The sequence below is a fragment of the Strongylocentrotus purpuratus genome, unplaced genomic scaffold, assembly GCF_000002235.5.
Source record: "Strongylocentrotus purpuratus isolate Spur 01 unplaced genomic scaffold, Spur_5.0 spur5_scaffold_9, whole genome shotgun sequence".
Taxonomy (NCBI): Eukaryota; Metazoa; Echinodermata; class Echinoidea; order Camarodonta; family Strongylocentrotidae; genus Strongylocentrotus; species Strongylocentrotus purpuratus.
The window spans coordinates 25,478,674-25,500,133 of NW_022145615.1; the positions used below are offsets into that span (position 1 = coordinate 25,478,674).

The following is a 21,460-nucleotide window of genomic DNA, read 5'->3' on the forward strand; positions in this document are numbered from 1 at the left end:
AAATGATGAATCTTGATTATCAATTCAAATAAATCTGACTACCTTATCTGAAGTTACTACACCACTCCCAGTCATCTATGTTCTATAAAGCATCTAGATTGTCTAAAACTCATCATCTTTTCCAGTCAAATCAAAACATTTCTAAAGAAATGAAAGCAAAAGAGGATGTCTAATTATCTTTTTTAAAAACATATAATCTCAAAAAGTATTTCCAACCTCTGTTTTTTTCTTTCTGGCCACCATGTTCTTATTGTAATATTGAAGTCAATATAGATGACGAAGTCAATGTATGCTCAAACTGTTGACCGTGACTTCTACGAGGGACTGCATTTAATGACCACTCCAATGTCATTTATCATTTACCCCCCTTCTTTCTGCTCTGAAAAATTTACAATGAAACTCTTGGGAATCGTTTCCTGACAGGCATGAATGCAAAGTAAAATGCGATATGGATATTTATGGGTAATTTGATATGGGCAAGCTGGAGCTCTTTGAATGCAATTAACCCCTTTGGTGCCGCCAAGATTCCAAACGTGTGTAAGGTTTCAAATCTGTGGTAGTTTTATGTTTTACTTCGTATCGTCAAGTTTTGAACATCATTTGTCATTTTACTTCATATTTAGTCTAGTAGGGATACTTACTTCTAAATTACTTCTGATTTAAGATTTTAATTTTTTTTTTCTCGCTTTAAGCATTTGCTTTTCTATTGGCCCTTTCAAATTGCTACGTCTACAAGCATTTGCTGCTCAGTGAGATACCCCCTTAAAGTAAAATTGTACAAGAGAAGATTTTAGTCTCTTATTAATTGGGTAAGGAACATCCAACTGTGGAGAGTTATAATTTATATATATCATTTTGAAGCTGAGAATCTACTTTTAGAATCAGACACGAACTTTTAAATAAAAATCATATCTGGTGACTTTTCTTGTGTGGCTTCGTGGTTCCTAGTCATGATAATTTGGTCTAATCACCCAGGATATTCTCATTAGTAATAATACTGTTCAAGATCCTTAATGAGCTGGAGGATAGATGTACAATATTGTCTATAAAAAAATGATTTCTTCATCACCACGTTTCTATACTGCAATTACAGCATATGTCAGGAATTCAATGGTTTCAATTCATGTTATAAACGCCCTCTCCAGAAATTAATCTTCTGAAACCTCGTTTGATAGGCAACATTATTTTGATCATACCACATACATGTCAACACGAATTGATATCACATAATGAGCTTGTATGCCGTAGCCCCGCCTCTTAACGATATAGTATAAATGCTGTACACATCTGCTAAAGTAATTAAGTTTTGGGATAACGACAAAATGAATTCCATTATGAGCATAATATCGAAAATCGAAGAGCCTTTCCTTTTACACATAAACATTTATGAGACCAAGGGCTTTTCAAGATTTCCGTAGTTTTACGTGAACCAACCTAGATCATTAGATGTATGTAGGGGTAAGTACATTAAAGCCCCTCTAAAGTGTTGGAGCAAAAAAAAAATTGAAGACAAAATTTCACTTATATTGTATCATAATGTGAAAGAGGATGTCATTTAAGACACTTTTCTGCAAGGACTTTCAAAACAAATGTGTTTGAAGTCAAATAATGATGAAAGAATACAAAATTTAGGTTTTCTGCATTCAACAAAAAAATCCAAATTATGTATTCTTTTATCAATATTTGTCTTCAAACACATTTTTGGGGGAAAATCCTTGCAGAATAAAATTCTCTTTCACATAATGATACAATCTAATTAAAATTTTGCCATCAAACTTTTGGCGACTTTGGTGCTCTAAACACTTCAGAGGGGCTTTAAAGGTACTATGTCCCATTTGCAGGCCAAAAAAATGAAAAAGTTAAATTCCAACTGCATTTGAAAGATAATACTAATTTAGAACTTCCCTACAAAAGGTGGGGCTTGAAAATGTCTTCAAGTGGGAAAGTAACAACTATTAGTTGTCAAATTGACTTATAGAGTCAATATATTATATTGACTATAGAGCCCAAAAGTAATAGTCTTGATTTTCAGACAATTGTACCAAATGGTCATACATTTTATGCTGCGCAAAGATTCAATCAGTTTAATCTTGGCCATCACAAGAAGTGGGTTATTGATGTAGACAAATGCTCATGTACCCTTTACAACTCTTTTCATGTATGTTATTACCAAAGAAGAAAAAAGCCAGTCAGTCACTCAATAGTGTCTGACAGTGAAGTCTAGCAAGTAAACGGGTTTCCTTGCATAATTTGAATATGAGGACACTGCTAACGTTTAAATTTCACAGATAGGACATACATGACATTTTCATAATTCCTGCAAAGTTCTACAGCATTTGAGGTTGGCTGCAAAAGGGACATAGTACCTTTAAGCTGTAGATCTCATACTGTTAAAAAAAAAAGTTGTAATTCCTGCAAAGTTCTACAGCATTTGAGGTTGGCTGCAAAAGGGACATAGGACCTTTAAGCTGTAGATCTCATACTGTTAAAAAAAAAAAAAAGTTGTACCCCCCCCCCCCCCCCCCCCCCCCCCCCCCCCCCCCCCCCCCCCCCCCCCCGTGTATTAACCACACCCCAAACTTGAACCTGCCCTTGATTTAAAAAGAAGTACTTTACTACTCTCTCACCAATGGTAATTCACAATATGTTCTTACTTGAATGCAGCTGAATTCAGATGGAATTCGAATGATTCATAAATAAGTCTAAAAGGAATGACAATTATGCTTTCGTAGTTCACTCTAAATACTTTTAAAAACAGTTCTGTAAACATAACCGGGACATTCAACCCTTAGATAATTGTCAATACTGGGGGTTTCTGAATTATATACAGCTGTCGAAGCCTAGCACCGTGTTTTTCCCGCACCCCTATTAGTGGCATTATCCAACGGGCAAAAATGTGCAGCTTATACAACGTTATGTAAAGTACTGTACATAAAACACTCTGATCTGTACATCTTAATCACTGGAGAGAGATGCAACTGACTTTCAAGAATATTTAATAGAATACTAGCATGATTAATTATACCTTTATACTAATCAGTAGACTATTATTAACCATCAAAACCTGGAAGGATATTACGTGGAAAACAAGAGATCTTATATGTTTTCAAACTATATAAACAGCCTCTTCCCAGAATACATCACCAACTTATATAACGCCTGTGTGATGATACACGAACCGGAAATTGCTCTATGTATGCCTTCACCGAAAGATGGCACAATTGAAAATACATTACAGCATTTTTTGAACATATTTGTGGCTTACACCCAGTAAATAAGATTGATTGATCGATCGATCTGTAATTGAAAAAAGCATTTACAGCATTGTTAGCGATGTTGGTAAAATTCCTTGCCTTTAATGAATGATTTTGTTACTCTGATAATGTACATGTACCTTGAACTCAATTTACACAACAGTCAGTATTGCATTTACATATGAACATGTCAGTTTTCTTTGAATATTCATGTTTTGTTTCATAAATATTCATCTTTTTCTCTGCCTCTGACTTGAGGAATAATCATGGAGCAGAAAAAAGGAAGATTTAAGATACTAAATTGCCCCATTTTAGACTTTAACAAATTTCTTATGATTTTGTCATTACATGTAGGTAGGGGAATAAATGAGGAAATATAATAATTTAACTGCCCCCACCCAAACACATAATGAATTCTATCAACCAAATCAAGTTTTCCAGAATTTTCAACATTTTTGAATAAGATGCATACAGCCTTCCAATGTTTAGAAGGAAAAGAAAATTACCAATGGTTTAAGTGATTCACTCATTCACACTTTATTGGGCCAATGCAAACCATACATGTTTTCTAAAATGGGAAAGTTCCCTCTACTTGAGCACTTATCTCCTTTTCCCTCCAAATCTTGTTTAATGCCATTGCCTCTCAACCTCATTATCAGATTTGCTGTAATCCGATATCGGTATAATGCTCCACGACTCAACACACAGCCCATCTTCAAGTGCAATGCCAGCATTTCAAAGCATACCCTTTATACTCCTAAAATTCACACATTTTTTTTCTTCCTCTCTTAATCCTGTTTCGTGTGTTAAATCAATCAAGGTGGGAGAAATATGAATAGATTTCCGATACGGCTTTTGTGAATATTATTCTTGGAGAAGCAGTGGTTCTAAATCAGAAATTGCCTGCTGAGAAATGAAAGAGCAATAACTGAATCATCTTTTCCTAGTATAGATTGACCTGCGAGCTTTAAAAAAAAAAGGTATTGATCTTTATTTCTTTGGATATGAATATGAGTATTCAGCACAACAGGAAATAATAGTTTTTTTTTAAAGTAAAGAATTCTCTTTGACTAGAAGGGTATTGAATAAATTTATTGTGAATTTCCCAAGGCAATCATGCTCTCAAATTTCTTGATGTTTACGTTACAATCTAAAAAATAATAAGGTTTGGGTAAAAATTGCAAGACATAACGTTTTTTTACGTCTAAAACCAACTTTTTAGTTATTATATACCAAATATCCCATGATTTTCGCTCAGTTTGTATAGTAAAAGTTAATATCATGACTGGGCAAAACATGATCATAATCAGACACAAAATTGCCTCACATTATTTCCCTCTTGTTGAGCATTTTTTTCTTTACCCAACATCATGCTTATCACAGAAGATGAATTGCAGAAGATGACTTTCAAAACCATCTTGCCGAGAACGCTTCACCAACTTTAAAGATGAAGTTGAGTTCTGGTCATGCGATTGCATTGTGAAAGAAACGGTGTGGAATCGATCAGAAAAGGTTGATCATCTAGCATATAAGAATTTGTTTGTATTGCAAGGTTCTGGAATCATCAAAATGATAAGAAATTTGGCCAAGTCTTGGTAAAGTTACAAACACTGTACACAGAAATATGTATATGGGACTACACGAACACGTGGCATAAAAAGCCCCCCCCCCCCCCCCGATTTTTACGATGTTACATGCATATTGAGAATATGAAGGCATTTGAAGAGCCATGCTTTTCAGGGAACATGTCTTATCTGATGTTCATCCACACTTGCATAATAAGAATGAGTAACGCTCACAAATTTTTTTTCACCTCTTCCCAGAACTCAACCTTCTCTTTAAGATCATCCCTACGAAAAATGTTTAGAAATCGGCGAGATCAAAGTCAGGCTCCGTCTTCTGATTGCATGGGACCTTCATGAATGGATGAGTCTGACTAAAATTTAATTTCCCTTCTTTTTGGCCCTGAATGTTTGTTTTCTAATAAACACTCCATCACATGAGCGATGGGAAGCATCATGAAAATTAAGACTCATATGATTAAAAAGCGTTCCTCCTAGCATTGGCAGCCCCGAAGCAGGGGGAGTTTCATTCAAACCCACCCACCCTGGATAAACATGATTATCCTATTTTGCTTTGCTTGAAAATAATGAAATGTTTTCATTGATCTTTACCTATACAAACTGTGCGAGGGATTGATAATTTCACTCAGACTGTTACCTGGATATGTATGACGCACAATATATTTGGGGATCTTCTAATAAAATTGACAAAAGACACGAATATACACAAACTTCAGGCTCTACCACATGCATGTAAAGCTGTACACTGTACACCAAGTACTTGAAAACCATTAGAAACCTATCTATGCTCAGATTTGTAAACTCTTGAACTATTGTCTAATCTGAATGCCCATATATGGAACGACAAACATTGGATTTAATTTACAGGGTATAACTTTATTCAAGCCTTCAACTCAGAAAGTGAAAGATAGAATATTTAATGCAAAATAATACCCATTTTGTTGTGTAAAATGTTCAATTTATTGTGTATTTGTTTAATATTAGTTTGATATACATTTTTCTGTCATTTAGATCTCATTGTCTCCTCTTTTGCTATGTTAAGTGGGGAGTGAAAAAGGGCATTCCATCAAATTCAATCAAATTTTAATTTTAAAAATCTTTACAATAATAATAATTCAAGAAGTACCTCCTAGATCTAAAAAGAAGAATTAAAATGTCTATTTTGGAAGAGCACGGAGGAAAATTATTGTATCCAATAGACAAAACAGATTATCATTAATATCAAACATTTTTAGAAAAAAACTTTTTCCACAAGAAAAACATCTTGCGGGCCTAGTGGCGACATATCTTCTGGGCTAAACTTGATAGGTTAAGATTCCTTGAGAATAGAAGTCAAGTAGTATTGCCAAGTGAAATCATGGTCACTTGTTAAAGGCCACTTTAGATCTGTAGAATGGGGCATCTTGACCTTCCATCTTAAGGACTGTCTTAAACAGGAGTACATGGTGTTGTTCACACATGTTTCTCCAAAATGATAAAAAAAAAAGGGATTTATGGTGCATTCACACATTGCTTATACAATTTAAAGAGTATTTTCATTTCTTTTTCATCCTAGTTGTGAAAAGGAAACGTTATATCTTTAAAATGGGTCATCTTGACCTTCAGTCTTAAACAAGATAGATAGATGTGTTCACACTCAACCAATATATCTCAAAAATGATAAAAACGGTTTATGGTGCATTCACACATGTCTAAATCAGTTTAAAAGCATACTTTAATGTAGTTTTTTTTACTTATCATTACTGACACAGCAATAACTATGTTGTAATATGTTACATTGACCTTGTTATCACTTCGTTCTGAAAATTATTTACAGGTGTATGTATATGTAGTAGAGTTCACATACAATGTATCTATCTCAACATAATCCTTATATAAAGGTTGACCCATTTTTTATGATGACAAGTATGAAATATATGGGCCTTCATCCCATTGATTTGGATGCAAGATTGCCATGTTGTATTAATCAGATAATGAGGAAACAGATAGGTCACAGCCAGATCCTAGAAATGAAATGAAATGGTGGGTTCGAACATGTCAGAATTAGCTTTCAAAGTTCATTTTTAAATTTTGACAAGATCAGAGAAATTTGCCATGGTAGATTCTGTGTATTATTTGTGATCACCTTTTCAAAGTTCATAAAATTTCATATTTCACTAGATTATTCTCAAACCTTTTTCAGATTTCACTCAAACTGATTTTCTGTTAAAAAAACAAACACTTATGTCTGACTAAGACCTTTCTATTTCCTCAGTATCTGATGAATACAACATGGAAATCTTGCATCTAAATGGGATAAAGGCCCTATGTATTACTTCAATATAATCAATTAGAACCACACATTAATCATTTCATACATAAGGTTCATTCTATCACTCTATCAATACATTTATTTCATCACTTCCTTAATCATTCCATCATTAATGCATTCCTTGATGATAATAAGTTACTTACAACCTGGAAATCTTGCATTCAAATAGAATGAAGGCCCTAAGTTTTACTTAAAACATTATCAATTAGAACCACACATTAATCATTTCATACATGTAAGGTTCATTTTATCACTGTATCAATGATTCATTCTATCACTCCATCTATCACTCAATCAATGCACTACTTGATGATAATGAATTACTTACAACATAAAGTCTTGCATCCAAATGAAATGAAGGCCCCAAGTTTTACTTAAACATTATCAATTAGAACCACACATTAATCATTTCATACATGAGGTTCATTCTATGAATACATTTATTTCATTCTATCACTCATTCCATCATTCATTCATTCCTTAAATGACATGAATAACTTACAACATGAAGTCTTGCTCCCACAGTGGCTGGTTGCCCTTCACTGCTACAGTCGTAGACTTCACATTCTGGAGCTTGAGCGTCACGTAGGAATTGAATTTCTCTGCAAAAGAAGAATTGAAAATAGAGAAAGAAAATTAGTCTTCAAGGCATTGCTTAACAATGTTTCCAGTTTTACAAATCTGAGATGCATGAAACGACATGTCATCAGTGTCTCTGATATGGTGTAATATTGAAGCCCTAAAAAAATTGCACTTCAAAATGATCATGAAGTGTTTAAAAAAGGTAAAAATCTCTAAATGACCGGTTTTACCATAGTCATTTTCCCCAATAGACTGTAGTATTATAAACACCGTTGGGAATACGGTTTTGGAATTTTGATTCCAATCATAAATATCTTGATAACCAAACATGCGATCGGCTTGTAAAAGTCATGGTGTTCCTGACTGACCTAAAGGTTTATAAAAATGATTGGAGCATGAGCTAAATCCATGATTTTGTTTAGAATCTGAGACAAAGATACCTAATCCCTTTATTACCGTTTACATCTTTGTCAGCCACTGAATAGATGCAAAATGATGACAATGCTTTTGCAGTATTTGCTCCAGATTTTCATAATCATGATCACGTAGACTTTCAAGAAATCAACCTAAAGCTATTAGAATGTCCCTGTCCGACACCTGTTTGAGATGTGCAAGTATTACAGTGAAATGTTACATAATGATAACCCATAAATAATTTCTATAGTTGATAAACTTGATTACTGAAATTGCCCTTGAGCCGACATCTTGATTATCTTTGCATGTGTGTTCAAATAGTCAGATCATTGATATAAGCCCTGCAGTGCTGTATTTCTGATTTGGGTGCATGCGTGGTCAAAGTCTAACTTTTGATTAAGAATTCCATCTGTTCCTACGCATAACACATGACTCAGATATACAGTCAACAACTAAATTATTCATACCCCTTGTATATTTTTGTTTTTTATTGTTGTTTTTGTAACTCAGGAATGAAAGGAAGGCTGGTTGAATAAGGGCAATTGTTGAATATTTTAGATGTAAGCATTAATATTTTACATTCTCAAGTAACATAAATCAAGACAAATCAATTTTTCACATACTTAAAGAAACAAAAAATTTGATAAGGGTATAAATAATTTATTTGTTAACTGTACATTCAATTTTTCTTTCCACCATAATTCCTACCGTGTTGAAATCCAAAAATACATCCCACATCATTATTCTAGGTAAAATGTGAAGAGGTCTACGGAGGAAATGCAGGGATGATTGGAGACAATCCCTGCAACGCCTAGTCAACCGAAATAGGACAAAAATCCCCTCAAGACTGTGGAAATATTGTTTTAAAATGCATGCAATTTCTCTTTCCACCATAATTCTAACCATCTTGCAAACCCAAAACACATCCCACATCATTTAATTATTCTAGTAAAAATGTGAAGTCTACGAAGGAAATGCAGGGATGATCGAAGACAATCCCTGCGACGTCTAGTCAACCAAAATAGGACAAAAATCCCCTCAAGACTGTGGAAATATTGTTTTAAAATGCATGCAATTTCTATTTCTACCATAATTCTGGCCATCTTGCACACCAAAAACACATCCCGCATCATTATTCTAGCAAAAATGTAAAGAAGTCTACGGAGGAAATGCAGGGATGCTCGGAGACAATCCCTGCGATGTCTAGTCAACCAAAATAGGACAAAAATCCCCTCAAGACTGAGGAAATATACTTTTAAAATACATGCAATTTCTATTTCTACCATAATTCTGGCCATCTTGCACACCAAAAACACATTCCACATCATTATTCTAGCAAAAATGTGAAGAAATCTACGAAGGATATGCAGGGATGATGGGAGACAATCCCTGCAAAGTCTAGTCAACCAAAATAGGACAAAAATCCCCTCAAGACGGGAGGATATTGGATGGAAGTAAGGTCAAGGAAAGCAAAGATCTTGGTCGGATGACTGCCTTGTTATCTCCTTGAATGCAGACGATGCTCCAAACCAGGGTTGGAGTAAGGTATGGCTTCATTATGTCGCATCATCTTAGGAAAATAATCGCTCATATCTGAGATGCCCACATACCTACTCAACTGTACTTTTAAAGTCACCTGTTCGCACCCCAGGGAAAGTTCAAGCAAAGCTTCACGTTGAAATGACAAACATGCATGCAGAGTCATCATATAACAAAGGGACATACATTTAAGAAAAAGTATGTTTTAAAAACATCAAATGAATTTTTTAAAATAAAAAACTAGTTTTGAAAAGGACAGTTGATAACGGCTAGCCAACCATCAGAGCATGCTAACGATAAGCCCTGCCCAGTTAGGCCTAAAAGTTTTTTGTTCGATACGACATTCATATTCGAAGAAGACCCTTATTAGTTATTGAGTTTTTATATGAAATGATTCTCATACCTCTGTTCCACTAATTGATGTTTTATCATACAACACTCACACCAGAAAAAAACAATAGGTTTATCAAATAGCTACATGTATATAAAAAACTGTACAGCTATACGTTATTTTTAGCAAGTCTGAAAGAAGTGATGAGAGGCCCATACTTGCTGGACTGTACTTATCACTTAAAGGGCATAAGAATTATGACTACCGGTTTGACTACTGTTATAAGTATATCAATGCTGTATCCATGTTATCGTAGTCATTTTGAAACACATTATCATGTCTGTGTCAGTATGCGCTGTATGGGTGAAATCTTGCTGTGGTTCTGTCTCTGTAAGTATGTAACTCTACGTTATAGGAAAGGCAATTGTGCAATGAACTGTAATTCCTAAAAGTGCATATGAGTGCAACCGTGATGCCGACAAAGTTGACGTCTGGAAAGTATCAATTTACGAATAAATGAGCAATTGCATGAGCATGGCATATTAGCGACATTACCAACATGCATGTACATCTGCAAATTATGAACTTGATTTATAAGTCACATGTAAATTACATCTGGCAAAAGACCAAAATATAGAAAATTTGACGATCATTTAGTTTGTAAAATCCAGGGGTAAATCAAATTTGCTTGAATCCTTACTTGATTAAAACCAATATTTTGTATTAAATATGTTGGCAAAATTTTGAATTAAAAAAAAATGGTGAAAAATCTCAAGCACACAGATTATCTTGAAAATAAGTTTGTAAATAGAGAAACATTGGCATCTATTGCCTCATTTATAGCATTAAGAAAAAAATCTGTTTATTTTTCACTAATTAAATTATGGTGTCAAACTCCAATCTAACAAAGATATGAAGATATTCAGACCCTTGTTTTTTAAACAATATTGCTCTACTATTTACAAAATAGGCCTAAATATTTCAAAATATATTTCTTTCTGTGTGAAATGTTTGGACTTACTTGTAATGCAAATTGATATAATTCAAATACCAGATCAATATTTACATTATTGAGCCAATTGATGTTTCCAGTAGTATGACTTTGTGCCACTTTTCTTCCACAACATATAAGTATGCAAAACTAGATATAGATGTAAAGTGCATAGATGTTCATAATAATCTTGGCCTTGTTGTTAATGTTACCATTAGAACTTTTTGAAATATCATTGACAAAATAAGAGTGTTGTAAACATCACTTACATGCACGGCTGAATAACTTGTCAACATATTAGCCGTAAACAATGAATTCCTTGATATCTTGGACGCATTTGAAGCACTTAATTGTCAAAATGTATTGCTCTATGGAATAAAATGACTTTTGTTTTAGGTGAGGCAGATTCAAGGCAAGTTATGATACAAATTTACCTAGTAGGATTAAGGGCAATCGATATTGGAAATTTACTCAATGAATATTGAATTTCTTGGAGAGTAATATGTACCGAGGGAAGGTAGTTCACATAAGTAATTCATTGCTTGTTGATTAGAATAATCACAATCTCTTTTACCAGTACTTAATCCACTTTCTGAAAGTACATACCGGTAGTACATATGGAGACATAAGGCCCGCATATTTTGCAATACATGCTTTACAAAAATTGAATATCATCATCATCATCATCATCATCAAAAGATCATTTTTAGATAATGATTGTAGTTTAGGTAATCACCCTATTACCATGATGATGCCACTCTAAAAGCAGTATCATATCCATTATCCTCCAGTTAAACGAGTTTTGTGTATGCTTAAGAGCAAGCCCACATAATGCATTTAAATTACCATATTAGTCGGAAGTATCTCTACGTGCCTCGATTTTAATGGCTTTGTACTCAACGTATCGTCTACTGAGAGACGTAAGGGCGTTAACCCAATGCAAATGACCTTTTTGCCTGGAGAGATTCAGAGGAGTTTTGTCCTACACAAATATGTGAAGTTAATGCCATTCTAGCTCCCCGAAGAAGATATACAATCTTTTCCAAATGACATATAAATTGCATTAGAGCTCAATGAATTATCTCTTTCAGTGATCCAAACACTCATTTTTTCCTTCATCATTTGTATGATTTGTTTTTTCTTAGTAATGAAATGATTGACCTTAACAAAAATGAGTTGGGGACATGATTTCAAATGAGGAGATAGATGCAAGTACAAATGAACATTACCACTCATGAAATTTCCAGGACAACTGTAATTGCAATGGATTCCACATTAAATGAGACAAATTAGGAGCAACCAAAAAACAGGGAAATGATTATTTGAGCTAAGTCTCTCGTGAGTGAGATTCTGAGTATCCCTGATTTGGACATTAAAAGGGAGAAGGTAGAGTGCTGGTAAGGGGTTATAATTTGATTAGAGCATTTTTTTAGTTTTTGATTCATATGTCAGATATTCCCATTTGAAATCTAATGACCTGCTTTAATGGCCTTAATCAATCTGTATTTCACACTGGTAAGTACAAGAAATAGAGTTTTCCTCGAATCTGCTTTGGCTCATGTTGGATTTAAATTCACACTTGATTTGAAGAGATTGACATCTGGGTGTGTATAAGGGGGGGGGGTGGAGCAAGAGGTATGGGGGGGGGGGTCTTCCCATAGTGTAGATGCATGCATGGAGCAACATGTTGCAGCAATATTTCTTTGCAGCTAGGCCCAGCAATTATTCTGGATCACTACTGGAAGATTCTAACTAGCATTAATTTGCTCCATTCAAAAATCTTCTAGAAACAACAAACCTATATACTTGGGCTCCCATCATGTATGCTACAAGTCAAAATATCATTATATATTTTTCTAAAGAAGTGAAGACAATTAACATCAGGTACAGTATGTACCCCCCCCCCCCCACATCCCTTAAAAGAATCCTGGATTGACCCCTGAATGTTAGCATGCACATCATGCGCACATTCTCCCCACAGGCGGCAGCTACAATCTGAAAATTATGGAGTAATCAAAAGTATTCACTTTAATTAGTCAAAGAGACAGAATTCACTTCAATGGCAGCTAGCGGCCCGATGAGACCTCCAGTATATGCTGCCTAATAATTGCGAGCAAACTTTCATTAGTGTAATTGCTTATAATGAATGACCTGGAGCTCACTTTAACAATCTACAAAATTGCATGAATAGTCGATAGTTAATATTGTATTTGAAGAATAAAAAGATTGCAAAATTGCATAATGCTAAAGTTTGAAAAGCTATTTGGATAGTGACATTACACTGTGGTCCCAGTTGTACAGAAACTAAGAACGTGATTGCACAGACTTTGTACTGTACTAAATTCAACTCAAGGGCGATTTCTATACCAAAGTGTAATATGTTCAAATTGTGTAACTCATCATTGGAATGTTTTGCATATATTTCAATAGGTCAAATTGCTTTTAATAGACAAATTTTTCTATACAAGTCTTCTTTGCGATAATTTCAAAGGTTCTTTCTATTTTTAATAGTGTAGCACAATATTTGTTTTATCTCCCATTAACTACATGTATGAGAACTGTGATTTTGTAATGTTACAATCTCATGAATAAAGATATCTTAATTAAGAATAGCAAGAGCTGATAGTTTTTTATATATTTATATATATTAGTTATTCAATTTACAATACTTTAAATAGATTGATATATACCTCATAAATATGATCTACTACAGTATGAGATACATGCCTTTAATAATTGAGTATTGGGTGATTTTAATCACAGGAAGGTCTTTTCAATGCAAGATTTGAGAGCAGAGTTGGAAATAAATTGAACAATCAGCGCCACATTCTAATATATTATTGATTCAAATGTGAAAAAGCATGACGTTGTGAGTCAAGGAATCATGGAATTTTTTGAACAACAGGAAATTGACCATTTTGTGCTCGACTGAGTGAAATCAATGCAACTTACCTCAAGCCAGCTGTTTTAAATCTGCTAAGACCCATGAAAATTGTTCCGACTTCTACATAATTGTATACAATTTTATGACGCACATGTATATCTCAAACAATCTGTCCATACAATTCCTTCCACAAAAATAAGGAACTATGATTTTGATTTTTATCTATAATATGATAAACGCTTGAAAATTGTTATAACTTCTACATAATTTTTTTCTACATAGTTGTATAAAAATTTTGTGACGCACATGTATATCTCTATCAATCTGACCAATTCCTTCAACAACAAAACAAAAAGGAAACTAGGATTTTTATTTTTATTTTTATATATGTTATGACTGCCACTGCTTTTTTTTTTAAATCAACCTTACTAAGGCAATTTCAATAGCCTCGTGCGTCATCTATTGAAGTGGGCAAATTTGACAATGAGGTATTACATGATACTAACATGATTTCTATTATTAAAAATGCCCCTGAGTTGATTTTTCGAAAAATAGTTGCGATTGTATTCTATGTTATATTTTACAGATATCTTCAATATGAGTAAACCATCGCAGCAGAAACAGGAAGGAATTAACTCTATTTCTTTTATGAACGATATATATTTAATTAGAAGTATAATAAGCGTATACTTACAAGTTTGACAGGAATAGACAGGAATTTATCATTTTCTTTCAAGGGAGACAGATTGGTACTAAATATTCTTAGCACAGAGTCATTCATTTTGTTGTGGTCAGACAGGAATTGAATCTATTTCTTTCGAGGGAGATATTCTTCTTAATTAGAAACATCATGAGCATACAGTCATGACTTTTGCAAAAACATTTAATGGAGATATGTTATTCATTGTGGATTCATAAGAGCAAAGTCACAAATGTTGCAGAAATAGACAGGAACTCTTTTTTTTTTTAACAGGAGATACAGTATACTGAAAACAGTCGTGAGTTTGGAAGAAAAAAATACAGGGATTATCATTTTTCTTTACAGGATATGTATTAAAAGCATTACAGGCATATATTTTTTAGAGGGCAGACACTAAAAGGAGATTAATCTATTTCTTTAATAGGAGATATTCTTCATAATTGGAAAAAATGACAGTTCATGGTAATGAATTTTGCACAAACAAAAGCAAAACACAAAATACAGACATTGTATTCTTCATATTCAGGGACATTACAATGACGCAGTCATGACGCAGTTTTCCTTTGAAGGAGATACATGTATATTAGGAAATTGTCAGCTCAAAGTCATCAGTTTGGCAGAAAAAGAGAGTATTTTATCATTTCTTTTATGGGATAAATACTGATAATGTTCCAAGTACAGAGTCATTCGTTTGCAAGAAAAAGACAGGGATTGGATCTATTTTTATCAAGAAATATATTCTTCTTCTTATGTGGAGAAATTGTGAGCACACATTTATGAGTTTGGCAAAAAAAAAATGAAACATTTAGTCTGTTTCTTTTATCTCGTGGGAGATCTTCTTCATTAGGGATTCATAAGCACAAAGTCACAAGTCTAGCTGAAACAGATAAGAATTTCTATTATGGAAGATATTCAAATTAACAAATTTGACATTCTCAGCACACAGTCACGAGTTTGGCAGACACAGACAGGAATCAAATCTATTTCTTCCTAGGGAAACATTCATCTTCACTAGTCATCTTCACTAGAAATGTTATGAGCACACTATCATGTTATAAATTCATATCTATTCTTTTACTGGTAACATATTGAACATGCTGATCACACAGTCATGAGCTTGGCAGAAACACAGACAGGAATTGAATTTATTTCTTTCAAGGAAGATAGTCATCTTGACTAGAAAAGGTATGAGCACATGCACTGTCATGTTACAAAGTCATATCTCTTCCCTCTCTCATGAAGATGTACGTGTACTTCATTAGGGATTCATAAGTGCACAATCACGAGGTTGGCAGAAAAAAGACAGGAATAGATAATTTTCTATTGGCAGGAGATATATTGTTAATATTCTGAGCACACGGTCATGAGTTTTGCAGAAGCAGAAAGCCATTGAATCTATCTTTCTTTCAAGGGTGGTAAATTCTTAGTAATGCATACACAATCATGAGTGTTGCACACAAAAAACGTCTAGACATTTATTCTACTCTCTTGTAGGAGATATTCTTTATTGGGGAGTCATAAGCACACAGTTGTAAGTTTGGAAGAAAAAGGCAAGAATTTATTTTAAAAAATCAACAGGAGATATCAAACATTCATGTACTGCCGTCTTTAGTTTTTCATACAAAAACAAGGATTTAATTATTTATTTCAAGGTAAATGTCCATCTTAAATGGGAAAATTATCAGCACAGCATCAAAAACCATGCAGGCACCATATTATTCATCAAAAGGCAAGGTAACTAAAAATCTTAGTCCAGACCCCCAAAATATTTCATTTCATTGGGCTGATGCATACAAACTCTGTCCCTATCTTATGAAGATATGCGATTGATCCAAATCAATCGCAAGTTCTCCAATCAATCGCAAGTTCTCCAATCAATCGCAAGTTCTCCAATCAATCGCAAGTTCTCAAATCAATCGCAAGTTCTCCAATCAATCGCAAGTTACAGTCTCTTATCTCTTACCGGGATCGAGCTCTGCATAAGGGATATTACAAGGGAAGTGATGAGTTAGACAGAAACAGGCAGGAATTGATAAATTCCTTTCAAAAGAGATACGTCAGAAACATTACAACTGCATCGTTATGAGTTGGCAGAAACCTAGAGGAATTAATTGAATCTATTTTCATCATTTAAGGTGGATATTCTTCTCACTCGATAACATTGCAAGCAAATAGTCGTAACGCTGGCAATGACTGCCAACAGATCAATCAAGATCAATACATTCAAAACTTCTCTTTAATTTCATTTTCATTGACGCATTTATGGCCCAATGTTTGCTGTGTGAATTGATTTTGAAATTGATGTCGAAATTGCCTCGTATTTTATTAATGTTTGTCTCAGTTCCCCCAGCATCCAGTGTGCAATAAGCACAGCTTTATTAAGCTCTCGTTCCAGACAAGAAATGATTTTTGCCTTAGAGACCTCAACCCCGAGATCATTATTGCCCAGGAATGTATAAACCAAACAATGAAAAAGAAAAACATTAAAAAGTAAAGAACAAAGAGGTGAATTAAGAGAGGGAGTATAAAATCAATTTTAGTGGTGCCACAGCTCCTTTCAAATATTTGATTATCTCAGGCAAAGCCTGCAGGACAACATGAGTTAACTTTGCATTTCTCCATTGGCATGACTTGAATGTCACGGCGCTAGCTTGCACAAACAGGCCTGCATCTCCCTTCATCTTTCCCCCTCTTTAAAAAAAAATGAAGTTTAATTTTGATTTACACTTTATGTCTTCTTTCACACATAAACCTACTTGGCAACGCCACATGGCAAATCAATTTTATTGGGTATTAATTAACCCCTCTAAAAGCTGCAAGGTTTGTGCCAAAAATATCTCATATAAATTGCTTTACCTGGATGTTGGGAATTTAGAAGAAAAAAACTCTTTTGAAAGATGGAGGACCAAAAATATATGGTAAGAGTTTAAGGGCGTTACTTATCTGTTTAACAGTTACAATCGATAGTATCTTCCCTCAATTTATATCTCCTTCATAATTATTAATATTTTGTAATGAATAGTAACTTAAATATATGTTACAAGTTTTTTTCTAATAGAATTAAATGTAGTAAGAATGGAGATGTAATAGATTTTAAAATTAATTTAACTTCTTTTATGCTATGGGCCCCAGTAATCATGAAATTAAAAAATATTTGCAAATCCAATTAAAAGTACAGTACATATCAAACGCTGCAATATAAAGAAATAGTACCTGCCCTAATTATCTGCCCTAAATATATTCGCTCTGCCTGACTGCCTCTCTATTTCTGCCCCCCCCCCTTCCTCCCTCCTTCTCTCCCTCTCTCTCTCTCTCCCTCTCTCTCCCTCTCTCTCCCTCTCTCTCTCCCTCTCTCCCTCTCCCTCCCTCCATCTATCTCTTCCTCTGTACCTTCCATCCTTCACTTCACTGCATCTCTCCCTCCTCTATGCCCTCCGGTGGCTTATTGCATCCTGATAATGTCCAATTCACTCTATCCCGGTCGCGCAAGAACCGGCCAAAGCGCACGCTGTGTATTCACCTGCTTTAATTGAAGGAAAACCTCTCGGAAATTCGGTCAGCTCGGCGCATTCTACAAGGTTACGCCCTCGCTGGCAAAACATGAATGTTGCACGGCCCCGCTCTTTTCCATCTCAATTTGTGTCACACTTGCAATATTTAAATTGCTGTGTGACGCCCGACAGCAAGAGTCTTTCCGTTTTCCAATATTAAAGGCGACACAAGTGCTAATTTTGGTGGGAGAGAAGTCAAAGGGCAGACATGCACTTTTAGCAAGACTTCAACCAGTAATGATAACACCGCCTCCTCATAATTTCATTTGAGAACCGGTTAGGTCAAGAGAACATAGCGATGTTAAGAGTAATCTTGTAATAATGAGTCGTTGGTCTTTTATTGCAGTTACCGTCACAGTCAAATCAGAGAAAAATCCAACTTTCGTTTATGTCTATCATTGCAGCATCAAAACTTTAACACTTAAAACTCATCATGACTGGAATTCGTTGAAAATGTTCAACACTTCTATTGCACTAAAAAAATAATGAAAATTATAACTATGAATAAGTTTCTTTCCAGTTACAATTAAGGAACTGATGAAAATGCCTTACAGCATATATATTGGACATAGTTATGATTCTGCACTAATGAATTTAATGAGGAACATTCCAGCCAGTTGTCATTTTACTGATTCACACAGCCTATCAAACCAAAATGACATTTGTATCTTACTCAGTAACCGATTGACAAGTGGATGGACAGAACTGAGAAGCAACATGAATACATGCATGCCTCCCTTACGGACACAGGCGCCCTGCCAAGTCTGGTTCCCAAGATCTTTGCATTGATACCCCTATTCAAATGATTAAACCGCTGAACTTTGGCCTACTCTGCTTGAATGTTTTATTAATGACTAAAAACAAGGAAGTAGGTAGAGTTTTAGGATTACATGTTTTTTTGTTTTTTTTATTCACACAGTTTTTCAAGGCAAAATATTTTGAATAAAGAATTGTTTAGATATGATGCAGTATACCGCCACAAAAAAGCCTAACATGTAAATGAACTGCAACTGCGTGAAACAAAGGTCCTGCACATATTCACCGAGCGCTTTGTCAAATGATTAAAAAATGTGAAACATATTACAACTTGCTGCTTGTAAGTGTCGGCTTGCTCTCTCTCACATGGTGCACCCGCAAACCTACTGTATATATTACAACTTGCGTCATCATTAAAATAAAAATCATGGTTTTGCTGCGTCACATTTGAACGCTTACGTCATATCTGTATGTCAAAACAACAATTCAAATACACTTCCTGATTTTTGTCACATGTACCATTTCTTAATCCAGCCTATACATACCTGATGAATGTGGTATGTGGCAAATTTGGTTTAGTTGATGGATATATTCGTCTTAAGGCCATATTATATATTTTCAGATCAATTAATCATCAATAGCTACAACCAGCTCTCCAATATTTTGCCATCAATGGGCTTAAAACAATCCAATTTTCTGATAAACTATTCCACAATAATTATTGTCATTTTTCAAATTCTTTTAAAGATTCTTCGCCTGCATTTACTTAAATCACAATCAAGGACATATTCAGGTTTATTTAGAGGAAAATTCATTAACATTGCATGAATTCTACAGTAATCTATACAAAAAAAATAACTTTACTTGAGAATTTCAAAATATTTGCTATGCTACATTGGGGATCTGAACACCTGGTATGTTTGTGATCATCATTCAAACGGCTGTCATCGGGGAGAGACTAGAGAGCGCAATAGGATATGGTATTTGCGGAAAACACAATTTTGGAGAGAATCTCGATGTCACACATTTTTCCCCCAATGTAATTATTGATAGGGGATCCTGTGTTTACACATCATCCGTCATCTAGTATTGGATTGAACTCTCTTTGATATCTGTACAGGATGCTTGGCGGTGACGTCATGCATGCCTACATAAACACAGCTCATTGCCAGCCAAACAAAATGCCATGATGGCTGGCCGGGCACTCGCCTTTAATTCCCCCCGTTCGTTCATCTTATACATGTATCCTCTGTCTTTTCCTATTTGTTTTTCATTTATTTACAATTTCCCTTGCTAATGTCATCACATGCATCAAAATGGCTCTTGTTTCCAAACCGTTTTGTTTCTCCCCTTGTCTTTTTTTGTTCTTCTTTTTTTCTTTTGTCAAAGCAAACTATCATTCTTCTTTCAGTGAATTAGGCTTTTCTAACAAATTACTCTGTGTCATTAATGAGACAAATCTTTCATTTGTCCCTACTTTATCAAATTTCGTTGATTTTAATGAAACTTAACATGATTGTTCAATAAATGGATAAGTGATTTAATAATACAGAGTGAACCAGTATTACATGTGCATTGAGCATCTCATCTGTTTGGAGGCAGAAGACGCAAGTTTAATACTTACAGGTAAAGACCAGTATTGGAAATGCCCCAATTTCAAAAAATGAAATGGAAGCTCTCATTACCAATCATGTGAAAGAATATGTTTTGACTAATACATGATGATAAAAAATTTGCCGGGAAACCGCCTACTAATTCATATATTTGGTAAATTTGTTTCTCTCATGGTCTGTGAGAGATATAGGGTAGTCCCATATACATCTTTCTGTGTATAGTGCTTGTAACTTTACAACGAATGGGCCAAATTTCTTATCATTTTGATGATTCCAGAACCTTGCAGATGCTAGATGCTAGATGATCAACCTTTTCTGATCGATTCCACAACGTTTCTTTCACAATGCAATCGCATGACCATAACTGGTCTTTACCTTTAAACACAGAGTTAACACCCTACTTGCTCTATACAGACAATAATATTGTCTGTTAATAAGCTGTAAAGTGCATTTACTTCTATCCTTTAACTTTGAGTTAACAGATCTCAACAGATGATTAGACTATTGAAAACGATACAACTATTAAATAACTAACACTTTAAACATTAAAGAAATACCCTTATGGCTCTACGCTGACAATATACACTGTATGCCATATCAGCTCATAAAACTTAGCACAATACATCACCTACTTTGCCCGTTCAATCAACTATATTTGATTTGAATTTACTTCAGCATTTCCTTAAAGTCTCATATATTATTATCATCATTCAGCAGTCACTGTCTGTTTAATGGGGCATTTTAGTGACTCCCTAGATAGCAGTCAATATCAGACTGACCAACAAAAACTAACCCCAACTCACTACCGTATATAGAGCTAAAGTAAGCAAATAACCTCCTTTTTTTCATTTGGTTTGTTAGCACTTTGTTGAGTACTTAGCAAGTATTAAAGGGGAAGTCCACCCTGAAATTAAGTTAGTTTTAATAGGAGTAGAAAAATGAGAGAAACAA

General features: G+C 34.5%; 1 long non-coding RNA gene across 1 annotated transcript in view; it reads right to left on the reverse strand.

Annotated features, from left to right (window-relative positions):
• Positions 1-21,460, reverse strand: part of LOC115920759 — a 33,924-nt gene that overhangs the window by 7,692 nt on the left and 4,772 nt on the right. The window contains exon 2 of the long non-coding RNA XR_004062524.1: positions 7,651-7,750. This is a non-coding gene — a long non-coding RNA (uncharacterized LOC115920759). The remainder of the gene's footprint in view (positions 1-7,650; positions 7,751-21,460) is intronic.